The following is a 19,250-nucleotide window of genomic DNA, read 5'->3' as shown; positions in this document are numbered from 1 at the left end:
TTATCTTCATGGGATATGGCGCAGAGCTCTAGCAACTTTACTGAATGCAGATAGAAGCTGACTCTGTAGCTATGGGGAGGACTTTCCCCACTTAGTGCTGTGCAGCATCATTGGATCTTGGCAGTGAAAATGAAAATTATTTAAAAGACTGGAGAGTTTCTTATGAGATTTTCCTTATGAGTTTCTCCTGGCATGCTTTGAAAAAATAACAACAATAATAAGAAACAAGTTAATTCTTACTTTTTAGGTAATAGTGTCATTTGGCAGTACATATCTCAAGGCACTTTTTGAAAACCCAGACCTGGCATTATGTACCCTAAAAAATGGCCTGTTTCTTTTGTATTGTATTTTATTGATTTGATTTGAGAGAGAGAGGAAGGGAGAGGGATAAAGAGATAGAAATTTCGATGAGAGTCAATCAGCTGCCTCCTGCACGCCTCCTACTGGGGATTGAGCCTGCCACCTGGGCATGTGCCCTGATCAGGAATCAAACTGGTGACGTCTTGGTTCACGGTTTGATGTTCAACTACTGAGCCACACTGGCCAGGTGGCCCATTTCTTTAACAGACTGTTTATACATTAAAAGAAACGAAGTCAAATAGAATTAAGACTGGTTGAAACACCAAGGATAAAATAATCTGTATTTGCTAAAACATCATAAGGTATTTTTATGGCAAAAAAAAATAGACAAGACAAGGTTTAGATTTCTGCTTTTCAGTAAGATCCAGCACTTCAACTCCACCTGGGGAAGAGAAGGCTCATGAAGATGCTGAGCTCACCATAGTGAGACAATGTATACAAAATATGATTTTAGTTCCTCAGGTGAAGTTTCAGTGAAGTATCTCCCATTTGTACTAACAAGCATGGCAAACAGTGAGAAAAGATCAAAACATTAATCTTTGACTTGGGAATATTTGGCATGTTTTTTCTAAATGGAATAATATCTACTCTGGAAACTTGAAATACTCCAAAATAAAATCAAACATTTAAGAAAGAAAATGGGAGGGGAAAAGCCATGAAGAACAATTATCATAAAATTAATCATTTATTTCTTACAGAAATTTTTAAAGCGGCAATGGTGATTCCTAGAGAGGGAATTAAGTGGGAGTAGAGTGAATAAGTGAAAAAAAGATGGTGAATGAGTGCACAAATAAAAATATAGCTACTTGTAAATACTTATGTATGTCTCCTCCCCTCCATAGACAAATCAGGAATTACCCTCCTGGTGAACAGCATTGAAAAAAGTATGCAACCTGAGAAGAATTTTATTATTCAATTTTTATTTGAAATACTGAAATAGTTTAATATAGAATGTGTTTAGTTTTGTTTTTTAATTACAGCTTACATTCAATGTTATTTTGTGTTCATTTCAGGTGTACCTCATAGAGGTTAGACAATCATGTACTTTTTAAAGTGTTCTGCCACTATTTCCAGTACCCACCGGGCACCATACATAGTTATTACAATACTAGAGGCCCGATGCACAAAATTCGTGCAAGAGTAGGCCTTCCTTCCCCCAGTTGCCAGCACCGGCTTCCCTCTGGCACCCGGGACCCAGGCTCCCCTCGCTGCCCTGGCTTCGTCCAAAAGGACGGAAGGATGTCTGGAAGGATGTCTGGTCTACTTAACATATTATGCTTTTATTATTATAGATTATTGACTACATTATATATGCTGTATTTGCCCATCCCCGTGACTATTTGGAACTATCAATTTGTATTTCTCAACCCTTTCACCTTTTTCATTGACCCCCCTCCCTTCTGCAGCCACTCAGTTTGGTCCTTGGGAGGAGGTGAGTGCGACTTCCATTTACTCCAGTCCCATCTTGGATCTGTCTGAACACTTCTCTTCAAATGAAATATTGCATGTAAGCGCCATGTGTAGATGAAATATATGAAAATGGAGCTTCTCTGGTTGAAGCAGGGACTAGAAGCCCCCCCGCTTAGATTATCCTCATCTCTGCAGCAGAGATGAGGATGACATAGTTTGAAAAACAGGCATCTCCTCATTTTATTCATATGACATCAGGACAATTGGGGCCCAGAGCAGTGAAGTGATGTGCCCAAGATCATACAGTAAATATGCAGCCAAATTACGCTGCTGCCCAATCCTCCTAATTGCTCATTTTAACTTACTTCTACTGCATCATTCTATGTCAGTCTAATTTTCTTGGGAAAATATTTCGTATATCCCAAATAAATTTTAAGCAAACATTTGAGTGTCTGAGTCATATGTTTAAAATGTATCCTTCCCAAGCTCTTCTTGGATATGCAAAATGACCAGTTGCCAATTTAATAAACTTGCAGACATACATGCCTCCCAAATTGTGAACCCATAGGAATGGAAACTGCTAGCATGTTCCATTCTTCCCCACCCCCGGTAAAAGTCATCAAAAAACAAGATATAATTTCTGAACCTCAGGCTTACTTCCATCAAACCAGAAAGAAGGAAAGCTGTAGCATGAACTGCTTTTACTTTCACTCCTTTCCATGTCTCAGACCTTCTTCAAGTTGAGTTGCTAATTAGCACTAACATAACCTGGACGCAGGTGAACAGCTGGACATATTAGTATGAAAAAGAGTAAATAAGTGGAAAAGTATACAATTGAACCAAGATAGTAATTAAATGATGCTTTGGAGAACAATTTGTTTTTCACCTCTATAATTTCATTTTCTCTAAACAAGGAATTCCTATAAATAAGCTTTTAAATCAAACACCCAAGGAAGACTGGGGTGGAGGGGGAAATGTTCATGCTACCACATGATGGCCATCCCCATTTTAACCCTCTGAGTGACAGGAGTGAAGCCCCACTCAGTGCTGTGTGTGAAACTTTGGGTCACAGTTCCAAATGCCATGAAGTTGCCAGGATCCCCATCTATTGTTGCAGCCTGAACACTGGGACTGGGAAAAGCATGATAAGAGGCCTTTATCAGTCAGGGTTCTCTAGAGAAACAAAACCAATAGGAGATATATATTTACTTACTTATTTTATTCAGTCATTCATTCAACTGAATTGGTTCACATAAAGCCTGAGAATTCCCAAGATCTGCAGTGTAAAGGCCTGAGACCATAAAACCTGATGGTTTCAGTTCCCATTTGAGTCCCAGCCCAAAGGCAGAAGAACAATGTCCTCGACCATCAGGCAGAGAGAGTGAATCCTGTCTTGCTCAGCCTTTGGTTCTATTCGGGTCTTCAGTGGATTGGATGAGGCCCATCCATGTTGAGGATGATGATGTACTTTATTCAGTCTACTGATTCAAATGTTAACCCACGAACACTCTTACAGACACATTCCAAAATGATGTTTAACCAAGCATCTAAACACCCTGTAGTCCAATCAAGTTAACACATTTGACCATCACACGGCTTGAGGATGGAATAAGGTCTTCACCAGAGGTGCCCTGAAAGTATACTGCTACACACTGAAGTCTAAATCACTGGGAGTCCATCTTACGGAGACCGTTCTTGGACTCAAAGTGTCTGTGGAGGAGGCCACTGCAATGACTCCTAGACTTGACTTTAACATTCCTCTTGAGTGAAGCCATTGGCTAATATGGTTTTTGAACACTAACACCTGTTAAGGATGAAAAAGTGTTCTGAAGCATTTTTATGTTCTTTTGGTTAATAACAAATTCAGGGAGAGGAGGAGAAGAGAAATTAGAAACATTTTTGTCTCGTGATGATTTGGCAGGAGAAACAGCATGCTTTTGGCAGTTTCTTTACTTAGCTTCAGTGGCATCATAAGAATACACCCGTTTCAGGCTTTCGTCTGGAAAGAAGGTCTCAGTGCATGGAGAAGACGCAAAGCCTGATTTTTCTTTGAAACAAGTTGATTCTATGATAGTAATAAAGATTCTCTTTCTCATATAAAGCTGCTTTGGAATATAAAAGTTTAGAGGAATCGATCCCTGTGCAGTATTTGGCAGGAAGGAGAAGGCAGGAGTACTTAATGATCATTTTAAAAGAATTGTTATTGTCCTGGTTAGTCTAAGTTGGCCTCTTAGGCATGTGATTTGACAAAGATCCATTATTTACTCATTTTCCTAACTTTCTTTGAGCAATCATGATTTTCCATTGACCTAGAATTTCTCTAGCTCAGGACAGACCCTGGCCCAATAGAGCATCAGAGAATAGAATTAAAATACTATTCCTTTAATTCTTTATTGTAATGTATATTTAGACAAGAAGTCTCCTCACCAACTATCAAGTGTTTGGCATAATTCATCCTTAAGTCACCTGTCAAGAGTCTGTGGCAAGCAAATTGACCTCAAAAGTAGCTTAAATTCATAATGTAAAACAGAAACTAAAAAATAAAGAAGCCAACCTATTATTTAGCAAAACAGAACAGCAATGTGCTTGGTTCTAAACTTGGTTTTTTGTTTTTGTTTTTTTAAAAATATATTTTATTGATTTTTTTTACAGAGAGGAAGGGAGAGGGATAGTTAGAAACATCGATGAGAGAGAAACATCGACCAGCTGCCTCCTGCACACCCCCTACTGGGGATGTGCCCGCAAACAAGGTACATGCCCTTGACCGGAATCGAACCTGGGACCTTTCAGTCCTCAGGCCGATGCTCTATCCACTGAGCCAAACCGGTTAGGGCTAAACTTGGTTTTAAGTTAAAAATCTGAAGGTTAAAATGTTTGAAAGCATTATCCCGCCTCCCTCCTCCTGATCCTCTAGTATGCTCGCGAAGGAAGTGGCATGTTTGCGCTGCGTTGGATGACTCAGGAAACACATCTGAGTTATAGAGTGTTATGTGCTTTTGGAAGAAAGAGGTGCTGTCAGAATAGAAAATATTGTTCTTAACTTTTTCCATGGCACTTGTATATTAGCCCACAGTTTGCGACCATGTTTTATAGTTGGCTGACTACTTTCTCCTTCTCTCAGTCCCTGCCCTTTTATTAAACAAAACACTTGCATGTTCTGGGAAGTGTTGGCAACTCACCCAGGTCACTGTCATCCAGGCAGTGTTGGGATGTGCTGAAAAAGTCCCAAGGCTGGAACTTTAGAGCAGCTCTGGCCACTGCAGGTTATGTGTGGTGGGCTCTGCACAAGTCCACGCCAGATGTGGGTGTGGGCCAAGGGCAGCGAGGACAGCTGCTGGAAGAGAAGTGATCTGCAGTCTCCCCAACAAATGCTAAAATCTCTTCCTTCCCCACCCCCACCTCTCACCAAGACTCCCTGGCTATTTCTGCCATCTCTTTCTTTGTTCTTCCCTCTGTAACCAACCTGCATCATCTCAGATTCATTCATTCAACAAATATTTATTAAGCACCTACTATGCAAGGCACTCACTCTTCGCCACACTCCGTCTGTCCTTCATCCTCGCTTCTTCCTGAAACTGGTCTGGACAAGGGCACCTCTATTGTCCAAACCAGGGTCACATTTCCAGTGCTCTCTCTGCAGCATCTGAGTGTTGATCTCTGTATTTCATAAAACATTCCCATCCATTGCTTTCCTTGATAACCCTTCCTCCCCATTTTGATCCTTCTTGGTCTCTTTCTTGTTCCTTGCCTTTTTTCTGCCTCTTCAATATTTATATGCCTCAAGGTTACATTGTTAAACCTCTTTTATTTCTACACACCCCTCTGGGTTACCCCACGTCTTCTTAAGGCTTCAGCTAAACTTACTCTGAGGGCTAAATTTTCAGCCTACATCTTTCTCCTGAACTCCAGACGTATTTAGTCAACTGCTTGCACAATACAACCATCTGTTCTGATTACTACAGTTGCACAGCAAGTCATCCCACATGCTAGCGGCATAAAACAACCATTGGTTGGGTCAGAAATTCAGGACACAATAAAGACAGTTGTTTCTGCTGCACGATATCTGGGGCCTCAGCTGAGATGACTTAAAGCCTGGAATGATTTGGCTAATGGAGATTGGAAATACCTCCACTCACATGGCTTATGGTTGACGTCCGTGACTGTCACATGTCTGTTGGCTGGAACTTCATCTGAGTCCATCAGCCAGAATACCTACAAATGGCTGTTCCATGTGGCCTAGACTTCCTCACAGCATGGCAACCTCAGTGTCATTAGACGTCTCACATGGAAGCTCAGGGCTCCAAAGGAGGATGTCCCAGCTAACAATGCAGAAGCCACTTCCCCTTTTATGACCTCGCCACAGGAAGCACTCAGTGTGACTTCCATCACTTCATATTTGTGACAAGCAAATCACAAGCCCACCCATATTCAAAAAGAGAGGATGCAACTCTATCTGGTGACAGGGTGTGGGTGGCAAGGTGGCAGAAGAGCACATAGGGCAGGAGATGTTGCTGCAGCTGTCTTTGGGAAGTACAGTTTGTCCTATCACTCCCCTCCACCCCCATCCTCATGGTACTCCATCGATATGGATGTATCACAGTGCCATACACATGCTTTGTCCTCTGTGCTTTTGCACATACTGTTCCCTCTGACTAGAGCATCTTTTCCTGCCTGCTAACCCCTATTATCACCTCTTTATTTTTGCCAGATGTTTTCTTGAGGGTAGACATCTGGAGTACTATAAACCATGCATTACCTGTAGATTCAAAAAGGAGCAACCACATTGTCCACACTCAAATGTGTCAGGCCTGGCATGCATGATGGAGATTAATGAAGTATCAAGAGAAGAATATGGTTCCTGAAAAGCTTCTACAATTTGGAGTAGGGTCTTAATCACGTGAAAAGTAAAGCTGTTCACATTAGGGAACTTGCATTTCATTGGAGGTACACAGTATTTTAATTTTAAAACAAATAAAACTAACTCTGTTTATAGAAGATTCTCATCCCCCCCCCAAACTTTATCCCTTCAGTTTTCAGAAATTTTAATTTTAAAAAAGCATATGCCTTTTGGAAATTGTACATTTATCTGAGTAATAACTAAAATATATTTCTCCTTCAGTTGCTGAGGTATATTAAATTTGAAGAAAATAATATCTCCATCTCTAGCAATATAATTTCTCTCTCACTGTCTGTACTTTTCAGTAGCCTGGACTGCATTCTCAGAACCTTCCTCTTTAAAATCTTCGTATTTCATTACTTGAGCCCGAATGAATCCTTTTACAAAATCTGTGTGGATCTTTCCTGCAGCTTGAGGAGTGTTCGTTCCTTTCTGAGTCCATGCGTGCACTTCATCCGGCTGCAGTGGAAAAGTGTCCTAGTTGGAGTGCTGCAAACCCGGCCTTAACGATCTTCGGCAAAGTGCCTTGTGTCATGTTCTCCTGCAGACACCTCTGTCTCTCCTCAGCACTCAACTCTTGCAACTTGAGTTCCAAGGTTCCATTGGAAGGAATGACCAAGGTACGTGGGGCATACCTGTTCACAAACTCTTTCTTTTTTTTAAATGTTTTTATTGATTTTAGAGAGAGAAGAAGAGAGAGGGAGAAGAGAGAGAGAGAAACATGGATGTCAGAAAGAAACATCAAGTGGTTGCCCTCCATATCACAACTCAACTTGGGCCTGTGCTTTGACCAGCAACCTTTTGGTGCACTGGACGATGCTCAACGAACTGAGCCACACTGGCCAGTGAAAAACTCTTTAGTTTTTATCAACCATTTTTTCTTTCTAATGTAGTTTTGCTCAGAAAGATTAACCAAGTATACCATTGGTGTTGAAGTCAGAAATAAGTGTTCAGTCTCTTTGTCATTCCAATCATAATAGAAGCAAACAGGTTTCTTTTTATCTATAACCTGGGACTTAACTTTTCACATTATGTCGTCATTCAGGTTTTAGTTTTTTACCTCCTTCTCTCATAGCCACTTTTTCTAGTTTATCTATACCCAATAATTTCTTCATTTTTAACGGAAGCTCTTCATGTATTTTTCTATATCTTAAACAGGATCTATACTTTTTCAATATGTGTGATACCATTATCTTCAAAAGCACGTGCTAGATCAGTGGTTCTCAACCTGTGGGTCGCGACCCCTTTGGCAGTCGAACGACCCTTTCACAGGGGTTGCCTAAGACCATCCTGCATATCAGATATTTACATTACGATTCATAACAGTAGCAACATTACAGTTATGAAGTAGCAACGAAAATAATTTTATGGTTGGGTCACAACATGAGGAACTGTATTTAAAGGACCAGAAGGTTGAGAACCACTGTGCTAGATGAACGATTCCACCACAGGCACTAACGTGAGATAAAAAAGGCACTTCCTAGGCCTTGTCCATTGTGAGCTCCTTTCACAAGGCCAGCACTGTCCCCTGTCCCCCACATTTGAAAGGCGGGGATTTTGCTTGCTGGTCTGTGGTACTGGCAAAGTCAATCAAGCCTTTCATCTGGCACAGGCAGTCTGCTCTCATTAGGATCTATAGTGCAGCAGGGGACGGTTTCTGCTGAAGCCTTACTATTGGTTAATACATTGAAGAAGGTAGAGTTCCCAACATTGAGCAACCCAACAATACTAATTTTCCAGGAGTTTCCAAATCTTCTAATGATGGGGGTGGTTTAATTCCATCATCTCCCATTTTGGGGAGGCATCGTGCTCCATGCAAGCGATGACACAGTGTCTCAGAGGCAGTGGCATATGGGTCCTACCAGCAGTGGGAGGTGGGGGTGGGGGAGGAGGAAGGCCAGTGCCCTGCCACCACCTGATTGTTTTGTTTGTTTTACTGTTGACAGTATTACATTTTCCCCTGCTTTGCCCCCCTCCACCAGCCCCAGGCCTTCATCACACTATTGTCTGTATCCATGGGCAATGCATATATGCATATATGTTCTTTGGTTAATCTCTTCTCTTCCCCTCCATACCCCTCCCCTCCCAGGTCTGTTGGTCTGTCCCATGCATCCATGCCCTGGACCTGATTTTTTCATCTAACTTCTATTTGTCCTTCAAGCTTCATCTCAGATGCCACTTTATTCAGATCCAAGTTTGTCCTTAGGAGAGACACAGTGTCCACCACCACATCCTGCTTTCCTCCCTGTTAGTGCCTCTTACTCACCAACACTGGATGTGGGGATGGACATCCCATGCCTGAATTCTGAGTCACTTGACCTGAGTTCAAAGTCTGGTGCAAATGCTTAGCTCCATAAAGCTTTAGTTTCCATATCTATAAAATGAAGAAATACATTTGAAATACATTTACTATAAAGGCATTCATTGTCTATATTTCTATACTTGTTTTTATGGTTATAATTTGTATGCATTCATTATTTAGACAGCCAGTCTTAAGTACAAGCATTTGCATGGGATGTTCTATATTTAGCATAGTTCATTATTTCTCTCCAAACATATGCTTTTACTCCTACTAATGGGAGAGAAAAGCTTTCTGCGTTCAAAAAGACACTTGCCCCAGCTGTCTCTCCTACGAGTGCATCTCTCTTTTTATTGTACCATTGGTCCAAGAAGAGCAGCTAATTCAGCATAATTACTGCCACTTATGACTTTTCTTTTTCACCTTGGCTTCATTAACCACTGTGCTCGGCACTCACCATGCATGGTTTTGGTCTACTCTGAGGATTAAATATAGGGTTCCTGTCCTTAAGTAAGAAATAGGTTCTGTTGAAATATTCGCAGTGAAGGAAACAGGTTTTTGTAGTGATTTTGAGGTGGTATTGATGCAGGCATTCTGGGGGTCCTGGAACCTGAGGGACTGAGGGTCCATGACCCAGTGTGGGTTCGAGGCTTCACACAGGAAAGAATTCAAACACAATCCAACATAGAGTTTAAAGATAACTCAGTTGGTTAGAACATCATCCTGATAAGCCAAGGTTGTGGGTTTGATCTCTAGTCAGGACACATACAAAAATCAACCATTGAATGCATAAATAAGTGGAACAACAAATTAATGTTTCTCTTTCTCTTTCCCCCTTTATCTCTAAAATCAATTTTTAAAACTTTAAATAAATTAATTAATTAAATAAAAATACGTTTATTAGTGAAGCAGTGAGACAGGGAATGGGCTACTCCACAAACAGAGCAGCCCCCCTTTAGTGGAATTTGCTTTCTTTATTGAGATTCATTTAATCGGGGGTAGGTTTTCATGAAGGGAGGGAATATTTAAAATGTTCTCTGGGAAATGAATGGAGATTTCTCAGAGGAACTCCATTAGCCATGTTGTGTCCTTATATGGGCTTTGCATTTCTGATCATGGTGGTACAGGGTGTGTCATTGAGCATGCTGGTGCATTAAAATGAGCATAAAATTAGGCTAGGAGTTACCGTAAGGTGAAATTAGGCACCATGTTGGATCCAGCTGGTCTCTACTGGTTTTAAGCTATAAATCTGGTAGTGGTATGGGGTGGGAGTGTCTTCCTTCTTCTTGATAGTTTATGTAGCTTTTATCGATTACAGCTGTTCTGCCACATGCCTTATCTCCGTATTTTGGTTTTGTGGTATTTTTTTTTCTATTTTTGTTTTGTTTCTTTTCATTGACTTTTTATAACTTGCCAGGAAGTTACTATTTGCACAATTTGCGTGGATGGGTTGCTTGTTTTATGCATCACTATGTCAAGGGTGAGAAGCAGTGTTGTTTCAATGCCATATGTGAAATGGCCTGACATCCCAGCTCCATACCTGTCTGAGTAGAGTATGGAAAATAAATAGAAGCAATTGAATAAAACCATTCCAAGAATGGAACAAATGACCTAACTTAAAGAGGCAATGAGGTCTCTATATGGTCCTTTTCAATCACTGGTTAATCAGAAAATTGGAAGAAAGTTTCAGAAACTAGTGAATAGTTAGATTAAGATGACTATTATTCCATGATTGTATAATAAAATGCCCAAGAAGATATACTCCACTGCAATTGCTGCACAGCTCTCCAAGCTGCATTCTCAGGGATTTAGAGGAGAACAGAATTTGAAGAGCCCATCTCTGTGGATGAAAAATGTAGTGGTCGCCATTTAGTGTGAAGCTGGGTAGTAATGTAACTGTGACTGGGATCGAAGAGAACCCAAAAACTATGACCTATTCTACAGCTGTTTGAATCTCCACCAATACATAGAGAGAGATTATATATCAGAATTTTCTTAATCTATTCTTTCAAATTCAAAATCTGGTTTGTCTCTATCTCTAATAGTCTGTATTCTCAGTCACATCCCTTCAGTATTCAGACTGGAGCTGTTGTATTAGCAGGTCAATTAAGGAGGCAAAGCAAGCCAACAAGAATGAGTGCATAGGAAGTTTTAAAAAGAGGTTGAACAAGTATAGACATCGCAACTGCATCCACATTCTCATAGGAAACAGTATTGGGGATCTGAACTGGATCCCTGTGTGCCTGTTATTACAGAGTCATCTGTAGTAGAAGAATTTAGTTTCATAGCTTAAATCTAACAGCCATCTCTGTTCCTAGACATCACCATAAGAAGTTAAACAGGGTTTAAAGTGGGAATGTGGAGGAGAATCCAAGATGGCAGGCAGAGTAGGTGGAAGCTACACTCATTTCCTCCCAGGACCAAACAGGAATTATAATTAAATTATGGAACAATCATACTGAATAACCAACTGAAGACTAGCTGAATAAAAAGTCTTATAACCAAGAATTTATACAGAAGAAGCCACATTGAGACTGCTCCTAACAAATTGTCCAGGAGCAGGCACAGGCAATGTCAGCCATTGGCCTGCACCAGAGTCCCTCCCAAAAGACCCAGAACCAACAGACAACATCAGAGCAGGATCCAATAAGCTTCACAAGTGGCATGTGCAAAGGGAGATCTCAGCAGGCACCAAAACCTGCTGAGGCAAATTCTACTTCATGTGCTCGGCACCTGTAGAGCAGCTCACAAGTCATGGTCAGGGTTGAGCCTCAAAGTCAGCCAGCCTGATGGTCAATCTCAGGCACAAAAGGGCCAATAGAAATCAAAACTCAGTTACAACAGGAGGGTCCATATAATCCACACAAGGGACATTCCTGGAGCACCCAGCTCAGGTGATCAAGAAAACTGCGCCAATGGACTACACAGGACACTTTACTATGTAAGGCTACCCCATGAAGACAAGGAGGCAACCGAAGTATGGAAACAAAGAAACAGGCCCCAAATGAATGAACAGAAGAAATATCCAGGAAAATTTCCAACAATTTATCAGATTTAGAGTTCAAAGTAATGGTTATAAGGATGCTCAACAGCATGAAAAAGGACCAAAAACAAAACAAAACAAAAACAAAAAACCCACATAAAAAAAGGACTAGTCAGAAATGAAGAATACAATATCTGAAATGAAGAATATACTGGAAGGAATAAAGAGTATGTTGGATAAAGCAGAGAACTGAATCAGTGATTTAGAAGACAAGATTAAAAAACAACACCCAATCAGAACAAAAAAAAAACAAAAAAAAACAAAATTTTGAAAAATGAGAATAGTTTAAGGGACCTTTGAAACAACATGAAGTGTAACAACATCCACATCATAGACAGGTGGGATGCAATTGGTGGGGGAGGGGGGCGCCATCGCCCCACGATTACCCTGCAGAGAGAGGCCCAGGCTACCCTCTGCGCAGCAATCCATTGCGGAGACCCGCCTGGGTGAGCAATCTGGGCCGCCCCCCCCCCCCCCCATAGATCGCCCCACAGAGGGAGGCTCAGGCCACTGGCCAGCCATGCTGTGGCCGGTGTGTGGGGCCGGCCAGCGATTGCCCCACAGAAAGAGGCCGAGGCTAGCCAAGCAATCGCACCCCACGCTGGTTGCCCGCAGAGGGAGGCGACGGATGGGGGGAGGGGGGGCGGGGGGCAGCACCACACAGATGGCAAGCAGTGGCAGCAGCTGGGGCAGGGGCGAGGCCAGCTGCTGGCAGCCGGGGGTAGGGAAGCCCCCATAGGCCCTGATCCCCGGCCAGACCTAGGGACCCTACCCAAAATCAACAAGAAACCAGTGGCCTTAAATGACACACTAGATCAAATGGATTTAGTTGATATCTTCAGAGCATTTCACCACAAAGCAGCCGAATATATATTCTTTTTACATGCATGTGGAATATTATCCAGGATAGACTACATTTTAGGACACAAAAGAAGTCTTAAATTTAAGAAGACTGAACTTATATCAAGCATCTTCTCTTACTACAATACTATGAAACTGGAAGTTAATCATAAGAAAAAACTGAAAAATACACAACATATGGAAGCTAAATAATATGGTACTAAACAATGAATGGATTAATAATGAGATTAAGAAAAAAATCAAAAGATACCTTGAAACAAATGAAAATGAAAACACAATCCAAAATCTATGAAACACAGTGAAAACAGTCTTTAAAAGGAAAATTCATAGCATTACAGGCCTATCTCAAAGAAAACAAGAAAAATCTCAAAATAAACATCTAACTTTGCCCGGCCAATGTGGCTCAGTGGTTGAATGACCTATGAACCAGGAGGTCATGGTTCAATTCCAGTCATGGCACATGTCTGGGTTGTGGACTGGATCCCTCGCAGTAGGGGTGTGCAAGAGGCAGTTGATCAATGATTCTCTCTCATAATTGATGTTTCTATCTCTCCCTCTCCCTTCTTCTCTGAAATCAATGAAGATATATTTTTAAAAATTAAACTTTACATGTAAAGGAACTTGAAAAAGCATTTGACAAAATTCAGTACTTATTTATGAAAAAAAACTCTCAGGAAAGTGAGAATAGAGGGAACATACATCAATGTAATAAAGGCCATATATGACAAATGCTCAGCCAGAATTATATTTAATAGGCAAAAATGACAAGCATTTCCCTATGATCAGGAACAAGATAGGGATATCCATTTTCAACAATCTAATTCAACATAATATTCAAAATCCTAGCCACAGCAATCAGACAAGAAGAAGAAGAAATAAAAGTCATCTAAATTGGAAAGGAACAAATAAACCTGTTATTTGCAGATAACCAGTGGAGGGGTTATCTCTATACTGTATATAGAGAACCCTAAGGATTCCAATAAAAACCTACTAGAATTGATAAATAAATTCAGTGAAGTAGCAAGACACAAAAATATTCAGAAATCAGTTGCATTTTTATACACCGATAATAGACTATTAGAAAGAGAAACTAAAAAAGCAATTCCATTGGCAACTGCCTCAAAAAAATACCTATGAATGAATTTAACCAAGAATGTTAAAATTATAAAATTATAAAGTACTGAAGAAAGAAATTGAAGAAGCTACAAATGAGTGGAAACATATACTGTGTTCATGGATAGGAAGAATTAACATTATTAAAATGCCCATACTACCCAAAACAATCTATAAGTTCAGTGCAATTCCTATCAAGATACCATTGGCATATTTCACAGAATTAGGACAAATATCCCCAAAATTTATATGGAACCACAAAAGATCCCAAATGGCCACAGCAATCATGAAAAAGAAGAGCAAAGTTGGAAGAATCATACTACTTCATATCAAACTATACTAACATGTCATAGTAATCAAAACATCATGGTAAAAACACATATGAATCAATGGAACAAAATAAGGAACTCAGAAATAAACCCATGTCTATGTGTTCAGTTAATATTTGACAAATGAGGTAAAAACATATAAACATATATTCAAAAAATAGTGTTGGGGAAATTGGACAGATACATGCAAAAAAAATGAAACTAGACTACCTTCTTATATCATATCTATATATATAAAAGTCTGAAGCAACCATTAGGACAGAACAACCAGAATGACCAGAACGACTGGTCAACCAGTCGCTATGATGTGCACTGACCACCAGGGGGAAGACACTCAAGGCAGGAGCTGCCCATGGTGGTCAGTGCGCTCCCACAGGGTGAGCACCACTCAGCCTGAAGCCGGGCTCACAGCTGGCAAGCACAGCTGCAGCAGCAGGAGCCTCTCTTGACTCCATGACAGCACTACTGAGCAGCTGCAGTAGGTGCGTGGGCCGGGATGAGCAGGAGCAGCATGGCGCCCAGCCTCAGTTCTGGCTCCTCCCTGGCCACCTGCTGCTTGGCACATTGCTACATCCCCCGAGGGATCCCAAATTGTGAGAGGCACAGGCTGGGCTGAGGGACACACACCCCCAGTGCACGAATTTCATGCACCAGACCTCTAGACAATAAATAAACTGGTACTGGCTAGGATATGAAGAAAAGGGAACCCTCCTGCACTGTTGGTATGAATGCAGATTAATGCAGCTTCTATGGAAAGCAGTATGGAGTTACCTCAAAAAATTAAAAATGGAACTGCCTTATGACCCAACAATTACACTTTCAGGAATATATCTTAAGAAACCCGAAACAATAATTCTGAAGAATTTATACACTCCTATGTTCAGTGCAGTGTTATTTACAAGAGCCAAAATTGGGAAGCAGCCCAAGTGTCCAGCAGAGGATGAGTGGATAAAATGCTGTGGTAAATTTACAGAATGGAATATTACTATGCAATAAAAAAGAAGGAACTCTTACCCTTTGCAACAGCATGGATTGACCCAGAGAGCATCATGCTAAGTGAAATAAGCCAGTCAGAGAAAGACAAGTACCATATGATTTCACTCATATGTGGAATCTATTGAACTGAATACACTAACAAAATAGAAACAGACTCATAGATAGAAAACAGACTGATAGCTGAGGGGAAGTGAATTGCAGGACTGGGTAAAAAAGAGAAAGGTATTAAGCAAAAAATAAACCTCAAAGACACAGGTAACAGTATGTGATTACCAGCGGGGAAGGGGGCATGGGGTGGGGCAGAAGAGAGTTCAGGGGAGGATAAATGGTGATAGGGACTTGACTTGGGTGGTGAATACAATATACAGATGATCTATTATAGAATTGTACACCTAAAACCTATATAATCTTATATTTCAATGTCACCCCAATAAATTCAATAAAGAAGAAAAAATAAATAAAGTAGGAATGTGGAAACATGATTTCAAAGCCAAAAAAGAAGTTGTAAAATATTTAATTCAATCATAATATTTTACAAATCTGAAATAAACTTTTTCTAGATTTCTGGACTACATTTGGTCTCTAGTTATATGCTCCACGGTACACTGAACTTTTACTTAATAGTACTTATTATGATTATAGTTAAAAATAAATTATGTAATAATTTGTGCAATATCTCTATCCCCAATACTCTCTATGTTCCAAAAGGGGCCTGTATCTCAGAGTACTCGACAGTAGGTCCTAAATCATATTTGTTTAATTTGTTGAATAAAAGCTGAGCTCAGATAAATTGAGAAAAAAATTAAGTGAATGCCATAGCCCCAACATGCAACTCATTTCCAATCCCCAGTGCAGTGTTGTAGCTTGGGAATAGAGAAATAAAATGAAGGAGAATTGAGGAAGTTTATCTGTTGCCTCAGGTTTTCCAGGAGTCTATGAAATAACAGTGTGCACATTTCATCTCATCTTAGGATGTTTACCATATACCCCACCTCACTTATTCAATACACATTTCTTGAGTGCCTACCAAAGTCAGACACCAAGTTCAATACTGGAGATACAAATAGTGAGGCAAAAATAGTGCACATGACAAACTTGTTTCTGCCATATACTTGTGCACCTATGGTTTGTCTATCAAAGGCACTGCTACCAGGTCTGCACATGGCTGGGTCCTTCCCCTCATTTACTTCATGACTTAAATGTCATCTCTTCCAATAAGATGGCCCTAACCATCCCCTAATCACAGTCTGTCCAACCATCATGTTGCATGTTCTCTATAAAACTTAACAATTCCAAATTTTTCCTTACTGTTTATTTGATTATACTGTAGTTTATCCCTCCCCGCCCCCAAAAATACATACATGCACCCAAACTAGACTGTGGGCTCCATGAAAGCAAGGACCCTTCATCTTGTTCCTTAAATCCTCACTGCTTCTATTAACATCTGCTCGTCCATGAATATGTGTTAAATGCAATAGTGGCCTAGATCAAATATGATTGTGGCCTAGAATGTGATGTGTGGCTGGGGCACACTGAGAGTGAAAGCAACCCAAGAGCCTAAGAATATCCCTACAAAAATTCTTCTAACTTTTTACTACCTTCAAAGTTTTCCTTTGAAATCAGTTTGGTATACATTCCTATTCCCTGTAACATGAGATACTTCTTTTATTCAAAAACAAAGATGCCCACTTTCACAACTTCTATTCAACACAGTACTGGAAGTAATAGCCAGAACAATTAGGCAAGAAAAAAATAAAAGTCATCCAAATTGAAAAGGAAGAAGAAAAATGACCTGCGTTTGCAGCCAACATAACTTATAAGTAGAAAACCCAAAAGATCAAACAAAAAAAAATTTCAGCATAGTTGCAGGATACAAAATCAACATACAAAAATCAATTATATCTCCCTACACTAACAATGATCAATGCAAAAAAAAGAGACAGAAACAATTCCATTTACAATAGCCCAAAAATAATAAAATACCTAGGAATAAATTTAATCAAGGAGGCAAAGACTTATACCCTAAAAATTACAGAACATTGCTGAAAGAAATTAAAGATGCAAGTAAATGTAAAGGCAACCTGTGCTCATGGATTGGAAAACCTAATATTGTTAAAATGTCAACATTACCCAAAATAATCTATGGATTAAATTAATCTCAAACCCCAAACAGTGTTTTTTGCAGAAATAGAAAAATCTACCCTAAAAATCATGCTAAATCTCAAGGAACTCTGAATAGCCAAAACAATCTTGAAAAAAAAGACCAAAGTCAAAGGTCTCATACTTACTGATTTCAAAACTGGCATAAGATAGATATATAAGCCAATTAAATAAAAAAAAGAGAGCCCAGAAATAAACCCTCACTTATATGGTCAAATAATTTTCTACAAGGGTAGCAATGCCATTCAATGGGAAGTGGACAGTCTTTTCAATAAATGGTTTTGGGAAAACTGGATATCCACATGCAAAAAAATGAAATTAGGCCATTATCTTATACCATATACAAAAATTAATGAAAAACTGATCAAAGACCTAAACCTAAGAGCTAAAACTAGAAACCCCTAGAAAACATAGGGGGGGAAATCTTCATGGCACTGGACTAAGCAATGACTTCTTGAATATGACACCAAAAGCATGGGTGACAAAAGGAAAAATAGATAAACTAGTCTACATCGAAATTAAACACTTCTGTGCATCAGAGGACACAATCAACAGAATAAAAAGGCATCCTCAAAATGGAATAAAATATTTGCAAATTATATCTCTGGTAAGGGTTAATATTCAGAATATAAAAAGAACTCCTACAACTCAAGATTTTTTAAAAAAAAAAAAGGTTAAAAATTGGACTGAGGACTTGAGTAGATGTTTCTTCAAATATAATATACAAATGGCGAACAAGCATATGAAGAAAAGCTGAACATTGCTAATCATTAGGGAAATACAATCAATACCACAGTGAGATACCATCTCATACTCATTAGATTGATTAGTTTTAAAGAAAAACAGAAAATAAGTGTTGGTGATAAGATAGAGAAATTGGAACCTTTGTTCACTGTTGGTGGGAATGTAAAATGGAGCCACTATGGAAAGCAGTATGGTAATTCCTCAAAAAAATAAAAAATAGAATTACTTTATAATCCAGCAATTCCACTTCTGGGCATATATCCAAAATGTTGAAAACAAGGCCTTAAAGAGATATTTGCACACACATGTTCATAACAACATTACTCACAGTAGCCAAGATGTAGAAGCAACCCAAGTGTCTATTGAGGAAACGAAATGTGGTGTGTACATACAATGAAATATTATTCAGCCTTAAAAAGGAGGGAAATTTTGACACATGTTCCAACATGGATGAATAGGGTGTGTAGATAATTGGGTTTTGTGACACCCCACACCCCACTTTCTAGTTTACCACCATACAGCTGAAAATGAATTTGTAAGAGCAGCAATGTCATTTAAGGGTGGATGGGGTTTTGTCAGATGTCACTTGCAATTCTTTGAAGACTGCAGTATTTGAGTATGTTATGTTGAGTGAAATAAGTCAGTCACAAATATGTACCATATGATTCCACTTCTGTGAGGTACCTAGAGCAGTTAAATTCATGGACAGGGAAAGTAGAATGGTGTTTGCCAGGGTTGAGAAGAGGAAATAGGAAGCTGTTTCATGTGTATTAGAGTTTCAGTTTTGCAAGACGAAAAAGTCCTGGAGACTGGCTGCACAACAATGTGAATATACTTCCCCCTATTGATTGATCTACTTAAAAATGGCTAAGATAACTGTATATTATGTACACTTTACCACAACTAAAAATGTTTATATGAAAGACTATACTAGCCTCTTAATTCTGAGGGAGAAAGGAGTCGACATAGCAAGTAATTTTAAAAGTCTATTAACTCAAGCTTATCAAAGATATGAAGGCATTCTTTAAGACTCGTGGC

The 19,250-nt window shown here is 39.6% G+C and overlaps 1 pseudogene; it reads right to left on the bottom strand.

The window, feature by feature from the left end:
- Positions 1–6,796: 6,796 nt before the first annotated feature.
- The window catches only part of LOC102434539, a 102,304-nt pseudogene continuing 89,850 nt past the window's right edge, over positions 6,797–19,250 (bottom strand).

Source organism: Myotis lucifugus, unplaced genomic scaffold (assembly GCF_000147115.1).
Source record: "Myotis lucifugus unplaced genomic scaffold, Myoluc2.0 scaffold_270, whole genome shotgun sequence".
Lineage (NCBI taxonomy): Eukaryota > Metazoa > Chordata > Mammalia > Chiroptera > Vespertilionidae > Myotis > Myotis lucifugus.
Note: the sequence above shows the minus strand (reverse complement) of the source record. Positions and strands in the feature narration are given on the sequence as shown.